Source organism: Panulirus ornatus, chromosome 43 (genome assembly GCF_036320965.1).
Source record: "Panulirus ornatus isolate Po-2019 chromosome 43, ASM3632096v1, whole genome shotgun sequence".
NCBI classification, from domain to species: Eukaryota; Metazoa; Arthropoda; class Malacostraca; order Decapoda; family Palinuridae; genus Panulirus; species Panulirus ornatus.
In genome coordinates, this window is record NC_092266.1 from 19,153,356 (window position 1) to 19,165,182 (window position 11,827).

Here is an 11,827-nt window from a genome sequence, read left to right on the forward strand (position 1 = left end):
GCAACAAAATGGCAAAATAAAAATAGATATCTTGCATATGCCTACCAAACTTTCATTTATTCTACTGAGAAACACTTCTGAAAATCATACACAGTGTATATATCGAACTAACCAATGATCTGGATATTTCATTTTCATACTTCACTGATTCTAGGATAGTCCATGGTCACTACTATTCAAAGATTATCTTCTAATTCTTTTCCCATTCAGTGATGTTCCTCCACATTCTTTTCAATCTCCTAAACTCAAGGATCTTTACACCAATAATCATATTCATCCATGTTGATGAATAAACTTTGCACTCTAAAGCTTCCTTAAAGTACCAATCCTCAATACTGCTATCCTTCACCTTGCTGCATCCCTCAATTTGAGTCTAAACAACATCTCTATAATGTCAACTGCCAACCCTAATTCATACTTCCGAAATCCAATTTCTTCATTCTTTTCCTTAAATGTCCAGTGAAAATTTTTTTTCTTAAACTCCTACACTTCCTCAATTTAAGTGACATCAGTAAAACCTCTTAACATTCTTGGAATCTTCACATCAATAAATATAATCAGTATGCCTTCAAGAACTAGTTAGTCAATCTAGATCTTGAATATTCTATCTTTTCCTAGCAGCCTCAAGCCAAATAAAGGGCAGGTCTACTCCTATGTCAAGCACTAATAGAAAATCTGCTGAAAAAGATATCTAACTACCTACTTACAAGTATGTATGACAAAATTTTGCCACAAGTGCAGGGATAGTGCATAACGTTTACCACACAGCCTGTTTGTTGGATGTTACTTGCTTCCCTTATTTGCCACTCCCTAATCATCATACATTTTGCTTTTTGTATAATGGTGTCTTTTTTTTCGCTGGCTTCCCCATTGGCATTCAGAACTCATCTGGTATTGTCTTCATTAACGAGTCAAGTCTTCTTTGGAATGTTTCTGAGGACACTCCATCAAATCTTTTAGTTTTCCTAGTATTAAGGCTAGATCAGACAAATTTTGCTGTCAGAGGAGCCTTTTCTAATTGGGTCTTAAGTGAACAGCAGATGCCACAGTGTTCTAAGACCATTACTTCCTTAATCAAATCAAATGACTTGCCTGAAGGCAGGAAAAGTTTGCGGATGATGCAAACATCATGAGGGAAGTCAATGCGAAGATTACATCAACTTACAAAGCGATATAAACAGACTCCAAAATTGCTCTTATACATTGATGATTACATTCAACCCAAGCAAATAAAAAAATGAGGATGGGATAAAGTAAGAGTATGCCTTGGTATAACTAACATCTAGCAGAGAAGGATTTGGGAGTTGACATCATCTCTAACAACTGAAGAGACAAACTGTATGCCTTCAAACATCAGAATAACTTTCAAGTATAATTGATATGGAACCAGTTCATATCCAACATAAGGGTAAAACTAGAATGTTTTTTAAGTTTGGTCATTTCATCAAAGGAAGCACAAAGAGCTATCAGAGAAATTTCAGAAGAGGGAAACAAAGATGGTACCACAACTAAGAGATGAGAGTTACAGAAAAAAGGAGAAAAGCTTTAAATGTACCTACCAGAATGAAAAGTGAAGGATGACAAGATCAAAACCTTATCAGATTTTAAAATGGATTGATCTCTTAATCACAGAACAGTTTTTCAAGAGATGCAAGGACTGAGCAACTTAGGACATAAAATGAAATCAACCATGAGATTTTTCAAACAAGATTCAAGGAAATACTTTTACAGAATAAGAGTGGTGGAAGAAATGAACAAAGTCAATAAGGTGATGTTTAATGCAGAAAGCATGCTCAGGAGATGGCATGAATAAGAAAATACACAAAAATACAAATAGGTAAAAAAAAATTACAAAACAGTGAAATGAAAGATGATGACCTAGCCATTTAGGCCCAGCCATATCATTAAGTTTTCGAAATAGATTGATGAGATGAAAAGAACAGTTTTTCAAGAGATGTACGGATACAGCAATCGACAGCCATATCTTGAAAATTAGCAAGAAATCTGTGAAAAAAGATGTATAGATGTACATACTTATAAAATATACAAGTGGTGGATGAATGGATTAAGATGACAGAGGACACAGTAAATGTAGTAGCATACATATATTCAATACGCTGTATGACAGCCCCAAAAGTGTAAAACTCACTCTCCATACATCAAAAATAGTTGAGATACATGATGGTTGATAGCTTATCAATATCTACGCAATTTACAGTAAATACATAACATTTGGATTACATCACAGTATTCTTTCTCCCGTCCCTTTGGATAAAAGTAACAATGCTGCATAAATTCAATTTAAATATATACTTAACATATTTTGCATTCTCATTTGATGAGAGAAAGGTTCTGTTTATTCATAAAGTGACAGCTTCATTCCCCACTGACATGCTTGCATCATAAACCATCCCAATGACTGTAACTAAGTTCTGAAGATATTCTTCTACTATGGGAATCCCCAACTTATGAGTGTCCAATGTACACAAACATATGATCCAGCTCAAAAAACAATATCTGATTACTAATCTGACATATAAGCAATTACTCATACTCAGACAATGCATCTTTTTTCATTAATCATTCCTTAATATGATGTTCGATTAACTATATTTACTTCAGAACACTACATCTAATACATTATTACAGTCAGGTATTGGTATTTACTCTAATTCTATGTTTTTTTTTTTTTTTTTTTTTTTTTTTATACTTTGTCGCTGTCTCCCGCGTTTGCGAGGTAGCGCAAGGAAACAGACGAAAGAAATGGCCCAACCCCCCCCATACACATGTACATACACACGTCCACACACGCAAATATACATACCTACACAGCTTTCCATGGTTTACCCCGGACGCTTCACATGCCTTGATTCAATCCACTGACAGCACGTCAACCCCTGTATACCACATCGCTCCAATTCACTCTATTCCTTGCCCTCCTTTCACCCTCCTGCATGTTCAGGCCCCAATCACACAAAATCCTTTTCACTCCATCTTTCCACCTCCAATTTGGTCTCCCTCTTCTCCTCGTTCCCTCCACCGCCGACACATATATCCTCTTGGTCAATCTTTCCTCACTCATTCTCTCCATGTGCCCAAACCACTTCAAAACACCCTTCTCTGCTCTCTCAACCACGCTCTTTTTATTTCCACACATCTCTCTTACCCTTACGTTACTTACTCGATCAAACCACCTCACACCACACATTGTCCTCAAACATCTCATTTCCAGCACATCCATCCTCCTGCGCACAACTCTATCCATAGCCCACGCCTCGCAACCATACAACATTGTTGGAACCACTATTCCTTCAAACATACCCATTTTTGCTTTCCGGGATAATGTTCTCGACTTCCACACATTTTTCAAGGCTCCCAAAATTTTCGCCCCCTCCCCCACCCTATGATCCACTTCCGCTTCCATGGTTCCATCCGCTGACAGATCCACTCCCAGATATCTAAAACACTTCACTTCCTCCAGTTTTTCTCCATTCAAACTCACCTCCCAATTGACTTGACCCTCAACCCTACTGTACCTAATAACCTTGCTCTTATTCACATTTACTCTTAACTTTCTTCTTCCACACACTTTACCAAACTCCGTCACCAGCTTCTGCAGTTTCTCACATGAATCCGCCACCAGCGCTGTATCATCAGCGAACAACAACTGACTCACTTCCCAAGCTCTCTCATCCCCAACAGACTTCATACTTGCCCCTCTTTCCAAGACTCTTGCATTTACCTCCCTAATAACCCCATCCATAAACAAATTAAACAACCATGGAGACATCACACACCCCTGCCGCAAACCTACATTCACTGAGAACCAATCACTTTCCTCTCTTCCTACACGTACACATGCCTTACATCCTCGATAAAAACTTTTCACTGCTTCTAACAACTTGCCTCCCACACCATATATTCTTAATACCTTCCACAGAGCATCTCTATCAACTCTATCATATGCCTTCTCCAGATCCATAAATGCTACATACAAATCCATTTGCTTTTCTAAGTATTTCTCACATACATTCTTCAAAGCAAACACCTGATCCACACATCCTCTACCACTTCTGAAACCACACTGCTCTTCCCCAATCTGATGCTCTGTACATGCCTTCACCCTCTCAATCAATACCCTCCCATATAATTTACCAGGAATACTCAACAAACTTATACCTCTGTAATTTGAGCACTCACTCTTATCCCCTTTGCCTTTGTACAATGGCACTATGCACGCATTCCGCCAATCCTCAGGCACCTCACCATGAGTCATACATACATTAAATAACCTTACCAACCAGTCAACAATACAGTCACCCCCTTTTTTAATAAATTCCACTGCAATACCATCCAAACCTGCTGCCTTGCCGGCTTTCATCTTCCGCAAAGCTTTTACTACCTCTTCTCTGTTTACCAAATCATTTTCCCTAACCCTCTCACTTTGCACACCACCTCGACCCAAACACCCTATATCTGCCACTCTGTCATCAAACACATTCAACAAACCTTCAAAATACTCATTCCATCTCCTTCTCACATCACCACTACTTGTTATCACCTCCCCATTTACGCCCTTCACTAAAGTTCCCATTTGCTCCCTTGTCTTACGCACCCTATTTACCTCCTTCCAGAACATCTTTTTATTCTCCCTAAAATTTACTGATAGTCTCTCACCCCAACTCTCATTTGCCCTTTTTTTCACCTCTTGCACCTTTCTCTTGACCTCCTGTCTCTTTCTTTTATACTTCTCCCACTCAATTGCATTTTTTCCCTGCAAAAATCGTCCAAATGCCTCTCTCTTCTCTTTCACTAATACTCTTACTTCTTCATCCCACCACTCACTACCCTTTCTAAACAGCCCACCTCCCACTCTTCTCATGCCACAAGCATCTTTTGCGCAATCCATCAATGATTCCCTAAATACATCCCATTCCTCCCCCACTCCCCTTATGTACTCCTTTATATTTTCTGACCTAATAACAAACTTACAAACAGAGGCCAGCAACCTAACCCAGGTCCCCTGTACAGCTGAAATATTAAGATCAACTTTACAAAATGAAATAATTGGTAAACTCCCATTTCATGTATTTTCTTATTTTTAAACAATGCTAATTTTCTTTTACTGCCTATCTTATCAAACTAAATATCCTGAAGAGCTGATTCAAAAGAATAACAGCAAAAACAGTCATCTAATCATAATAAAGTCAACATATTGACTGTGTGTGTGTGTGTGTGTGTAAGAGTCAGAAGAGACATCTAACCCCCCCATAATACTTTTGATTCCAGACTGCTTAAATATACTTTATGAGCCAATCAACCATACATCAAATCTTGTCTATCAATTTCTGTGCTCCAACTGTGCCACTAAGCATTTAGTTCAACTAAGTAAATTTAAGTGTTACAGCTCCTCTGTTGGGCTGCCTGATGTGATGTTAATGAATAAAACATTTTGTGCAATAAATTTCCTTTTTATCACCTTCAGAGTCATTTCTGCAACTATCTAAACAAGAAATATGTACTTCTCATATCCTTCATGCATTTCTTTTGTCAACTGCATTGGTTTATTGTCCCACTGGTGTAACATATCACCTAACTTGCATCTATGGTACAAGTCTGTTTCCCGTTTCTATCGAATTATCTTTGTTTTTTCAGTACTTTCATGCAATTCAAGTTTGTTGTACAATCTATTATCAATCTCATCAAAAACTTATTCATGAATATTCCCAATGTGGTTATGGAAAAAGACATATATGTAATTCTTTGATAAAGCTAACAATTTAATGACAATCATATTAATAAAATGTCTAAGCCAAGATTGCTAGTTTGATATTCGTCATACTTTCACTTCTTTGCACGTTTATTTTCTATGCATTTCTGTAAGACTTAAGGAATAAGGTGGACTTTAATACATGGAGCAAGAGCACCAATTCACTATAAATTATGTGATGCCATAAAAAAAGACAACACACAACGTGACCCTGCAATCCTTAACAAGAGGATATTTATATCCTCTTGTTATCATTTCAGCTACTAAGTGAGATTAGGAGTCGTTTTTATAAGTTAATTTTCTATACGTGTATCATTACTTTTGTAGTAATTAATCCCACACTTTCCCAGAACTCAATAACTCTTGCTGCTAATGCCTTAATCAACATCATTCAAGAAAATAAGGCTTAATAATAAGCTCTGCATTTGCTAACTTATCTCTTAAACAAAACATTACTACTGCAGAACGTAAGTACACGATACCCAAATCTGGATAATAACATTCACGTACAGATCCAGTTTAGGGGCACCATGAATATAATTCAAGGATTTCAATAAAATTCATATCAACCTTATAACTAGTAAAAATGATTTTGACTGGAGGAACATGATTAAGAGCATTACTTACATCTTGTTGTAATAGACAATATGCATGGGAAGGGGTAAATTAATCTAGAAAAATGTGGAGTAAAATTAAAGGACATGCTTTTAGAAATCAAAGGTACATACGAAAAACTAATCTGATTTCATCTAGTAATCTAAATTTACTGTACTGATGTTATTAAAAAATAAATACAATTTGTTGTCTGCATTGTCACCGGATTGTTTGTTTGCTTAAAGTTTACATCCTCCAACTTCCTTCAGCATGCAGTCAATATGGCAGAAGGAAGATGACATTATCTTCAGTATACTTAGAATATAATGCTACATATTAAGGTACATCTCAGCCCTCTGGTGATATTAGATTAGCATTTGATCAGTTCTGCCAATTAATACCACTGTTTCACCTACTATTTTCATCATTATACCTGATCATCAATGCCCTTGTATTATTTTCTTGAAAGGGAAAACACAATGTGCCAAATCATGCTTCCCTAACTTCTAGCACTTCTACTATGCATAGAGTCCACTGATATGCATTTCGACCAAACCCATATGTAATATCTGTGGTGCACCTAAACTGGAACAATACAGTGGGTGTGATAAGTTATGGGTTAACATCCAGGTTAAAAACACCCAATTAATTTACAATTTACTTAAACACGTAAATGTATCTGGACTCCATGTACTTAATAGATATGATTTAGACCAGAGCACCAATTTTTCCTCAAACATGTTGTAGTCCAAAACTACACCGTACTTTCCGGGTCATCTACACTGTCAAAAACATGACTAAGCTGCAAACCTCACAAAACTGAACTCAAAACAATCACTGGCTACAGATCACACACAGTATGAGGTACAAAAAATTAAACACTGGCATAATTCAGAAGAACCTGGTAATTCCAACCTTCAACCTGGGGTCAAAACTCACCTTAATACTTGGCATAAAAAATATACAAATGAGACTCGTTATTTTCCTTTTCACACACGATGACCAAATTGCCCAGGAAATTAATGCAAGCATGATAACTTCCGCATTTCCTTTAACGTAACATACAAAATACGATAAACTTCGGATTCTAGAGTAGTTAGGATGGGCTTATATAAGTCCTGCTGACATTCAAAGTGTTTATCTTTGGTCCCACATTCTTCAAGCACATCACAGTTCACCCCACAATCATTACCCATATCTAAGCTCCAAATCACGTTCACTAGAATGGATCACGTCTGTTGTGTAAAAAAGTAATTGACTCGGAGTTCCTTAAAATCCAATAAGATATTTCTGTGATGCCCTTGGGCTGGAACTTTACAAAATTACTGAAATAATTTCAACCTTACTCATGACATGTATAGCAACAAGATTTCGTTTCACGTTAAGTCCCTGTTCATCATATAATACCTTTTCGGTGTGGAAAAACAGAGAACATGACGAAGAGTTTCCAACTATGTGTCTCACCTAAGAACCCAAAAAGACACTATGCAATTTTCATACTCAACTGTTTGCCAACAATGGTACTTCCTCTCACGTAAGACACACCTTAAACAGTAATGATTTTCTATCAAAAGGTGCCAGTGAATTCCGCCAAGCTGTCAGCATTTGCTCGGGGTAAATCACACACTTTGTACAGCTGCATTTATGAGTAACCTCTATATATATGTCTGACACTTTTAAACCCTGAGATTGCGCAGTCGCCACTTTCCTCACAATATACTTCGTTTCAAAACAAACATGGCTGACCTGCGCATTGCAAAAGCATTTCCTTACAAAATCTTAATGATAAATGATGAAAATGAACGGCGTTATAGATAAAACTTGAGTTTAAGTCTACTACCTGTTACGAGGTCAATTGGCAACATCACAATTAAGGTACGAAATCTTGTTGACGCTCTCATGCGACTTCTCTGTGGCGTCTGTCTAGCATCCTAGTATGAAACGCCACATATAAAAGTATTTGAAAACTTAATGTACTGGAAACACGTACAAATCAAACTGTAGTTTTTATGTCAATTATAATATTTATGCTATATTAATGGTAATTTTTTTTACAAATATCAACTCATTGTTGATTTTAATGATTTAAACAAAGGCTTTTCACACGTACAAAATTTTCCCACCAGCTACAAGCAACACCAAGGCATTATTTCAAATGATCATGTTCCTATTACCATATATATATATATATATATATATATATATATATATATATATATATATATATATATATATATAATTTTATATATGGCTCTTTGAAAGATGAATTAATTCGCACTTTATATATATATATATATATATATATATATATATATATATATATATATATATATATATATATATATATATATATATATATATATATATATATAGTATGAATTAATTCATCTTTCAAAGAGCCATATGTAGGTCCGGGGTTTCGGATGCGGTACAATCCAAGAGAAACGTTTATCCTCAATTCTTAGCGATGAACTAACACTTTACCCTTCCTCTCCCAGGAAGACATATTCTCCAGCGCGGGCCGTTAGCAAGAACAGTTTATGCTTACTGAGCCGCGCCGTTGGGATAAACTCATCATGTTTTCACAATCTTTTTTTTTTTTCGTTATATTGGTGAAAGATGGCCCGGCCCTTATTAACCTACCAACTCAAGCCGGTAACTTTAACTCCGATCCATGACCTCCACAGTATATATATATATATATATATATATATATCTTTCATACTATTCGCCATTTCCCTCATTAGCAAGGTAGCGTTAAGAACAGAGGACTGGGCCTTTGAAGGAATATCATCACATGGCCCCCTTCTCTGTTCCTTCTTTTGGAAAATTAAAACCCACTTGCCATAACATGCTCACCACAAAAAAGAAGTACGTTCGATGCTCCTTCACTGCCCTCAAGAGAGGACAACTCAGAGATCATGGATATCTATTGACCACCATTATATAGTCACTAAATTGTCTCAAAATTCCAATGGCGCATTAACTCCAGCGTGCCAAGTCTTGAGAGTGAGCCATTACCAAACCCAAATTATTACCAAATTCAGTTTCATTACCAAATTTTTTTTTTTTTTTTTAATTTTCCAAAAGAAGGAACAGAGAAGAGGGCCAGGTGAGGATATTCCCTCAAAGGCCCAGTCCTCTGTTCTTAACGCTACCTCGCTATCGCGGGAAATGGCGAATAGTATGAAAAAAAAAAGAAATATATATATATATATATATATATATATATGTATATATATATATATATATATATATATATATATATATATATATATATATGTGTGTGTGTGTGTGTGTGTGTGTGTGTGAAAACCCGCACAGGCTTAGTTCTAGCATCACAAATTATCTAGAAGTTATAGCTGTGATAATGGCTAAATAGGGGATGAAATTGCCATATTTTCCATTACATAGACCTTAGTCACAAATTACTGGGGGAGTAAATGTTAAATTTCCATCCATGATTACTGAAAAAGATTCGCTAGAAAATATGAAAGTGTAAACATTGTCATAGCCAGGCTGACCTTAGGTCACGCGGACGAAATCTGAACGTGTCTCATTGTCATGACAGTTTAATTTCTGTCTCTCTGAATGTACTACTGTCCTCTGTCCTCAGTATATAGCCAATATCGGATATAATTGAAAGTGGGCTGAATCTACAAAGAGCGAATACCATTACCAGATTGTAAACTGCACACAGGGAGCAAATGGAACACACTCTGCACCAACTCTTCTCTGACCACATACCATTTCTGATAACTACACTTAACTCTTACAATCCACAGAAGAAAAAAATAATACTGGAGAACTAGCTGGTCAACATTCACACAATACACGGAATCCAAGCTCCAAAAGTTTACTAGAGATGAATTCCCATCCCTATGTCACGGAACCTCACACCAACCAAGCCACCACAAGGCACATACAAGGACGATATAGAAAGAAATATAACCCAAACTTGTCTCATTTCCAGACCTCATAAAAGAGAGAAACCCCTCTGCAATAAAACTATCGCTAATCAACAGAAATAACAGAACAAATCTAAACTTTAAACAATAACTCTAACCCAATTGATGAACAGTAAACTGACAATCCTTCCTTAACACAACGAATCACGAAAATCATAGTAACCACGATGGCCCACAGTAAAGATGACCCACACCCAACACATGTATAACTTGTGATGCAATAGTATCTCCTCCAACCAACACACAAACATACCCATGAAACACCACGAAAATCAGCCACAAAATGTCCACACCCCTCTAAACCATAATGAAAAGCCTAAGAAAGATTTGTTTGGTATAACAGCTGCTCACCAATCCTTCACTACCACTGACAGATGCAATGCAATTAAAACCTTAAAGAACTCTTTTACAACAGGCCCTGGCAATACATCAGACTTGCACTTAAGTCAATTTGGCCCATTTGCAGTCTTGAACTTAGGGATCTCATCAAACTCTTCCGGTTACATAACAAAATCCTTAACATCTGTAAGCTTGCCAACATAACACTACTTCTATAACCCTCTAAACTACCCAGTCTTCCCTCCTCCTACCGCCCGTATGCGTTCTGTCCCGTTTTCAAACTACGATAAACTGATCCACAGAAGAATCAAGATCCACAGGAGAATCGAGCAAGATACCCCACTCTTACCCAAACAATGTGGCTGTAGTAGTGAAGGATGTAAATGCAAGGATTTTGCAGATGGGGGTGATAGATTTAAAAGCAAAACTGCAAAGCGTCGGTGTCTGTGTTTGGATGTGTGAGTGAAAGGAGGAACTTTTAGAGTAAATGTAAACAGAAAAATCAAAGTTATGAGACTTAGCAGGGCAAAAGGAAGGGCTAGTAGGGATGTGAGTCTGAAGAGAGAATGTGGAGTGTTTCAAGATACCTGGGAGCGGATTTGGCAGCAAATGGAACCATGGAAGCAGAAGTGAGTTATAAGATGGGTAATGGGGTAAAGATTTTGGGAGCATTGAGGTGTGTGAAAAGAGGATTAGTTATTAAGGACAAAAATAGGTATGTTTGAAGATATAATTGCAGATGAGGGTGGAAGCATTGGAAATGATATGTTTGTGCTGTGAGATGGTTTGATCGAGTAAATAATAAATGGATAAGAAGGTGTGGTAATAAAAAGTGTGGTTGAGAGTAAAAAAAGTGTGTGCTGAGATGGTTTGGACATATGGAGAGAATGAGTGAAGAGAGTGACAAAGAGGATAAATGTGTCAGAAGTGGGGAGCTTGTAAAAGGGAAGACCAAACGAGATGGAAAGATGAAATGAAATATATTTTGAGTGGTTTGGGTCTGAACATGCAGGAGGATAAAGGGTGTGCAAGGCGTAGGTTGAATTAGAACATTGTGGTGTACAGCAGGTGACATGCTGTAAATGTAATGAGAAGGGAGACTCACTATAGTTCGCAGAACTAATTTTCTCATGACAGCTAACCTGTTTTTCCTTGA

General features: G+C 36.9%; 1 protein-coding gene across 7 annotated transcripts in view; it reads right to left on the reverse strand.

Annotated features, from left to right (window-relative positions):
• LOC139762366 (proton-coupled zinc antiporter SLC30A5-like) overlaps positions 1 to 8,312 on the reverse strand; it is a 90,960-nt gene extending 82,648 nt beyond the window's left edge. Inside the window, exon 1 of one of the 7 annotated variants that reach the window (XM_071687137.1) lies at positions 8,205 to 8,312. The gene's annotated coding sequence lies outside the window, so the exon portion shown is untranslated. Of the gene's footprint in view, positions 1 to 7,869; positions 8,128 to 8,204 lie in introns of those variants that run through there. The other 6 variants (XM_071687138.1, XM_071687139.1, XM_071687133.1 and 3 more) reach the window with 6 other exon arrangements.
• Positions 8,313 to 11,827: the final 3,515 nt, after the last annotated feature.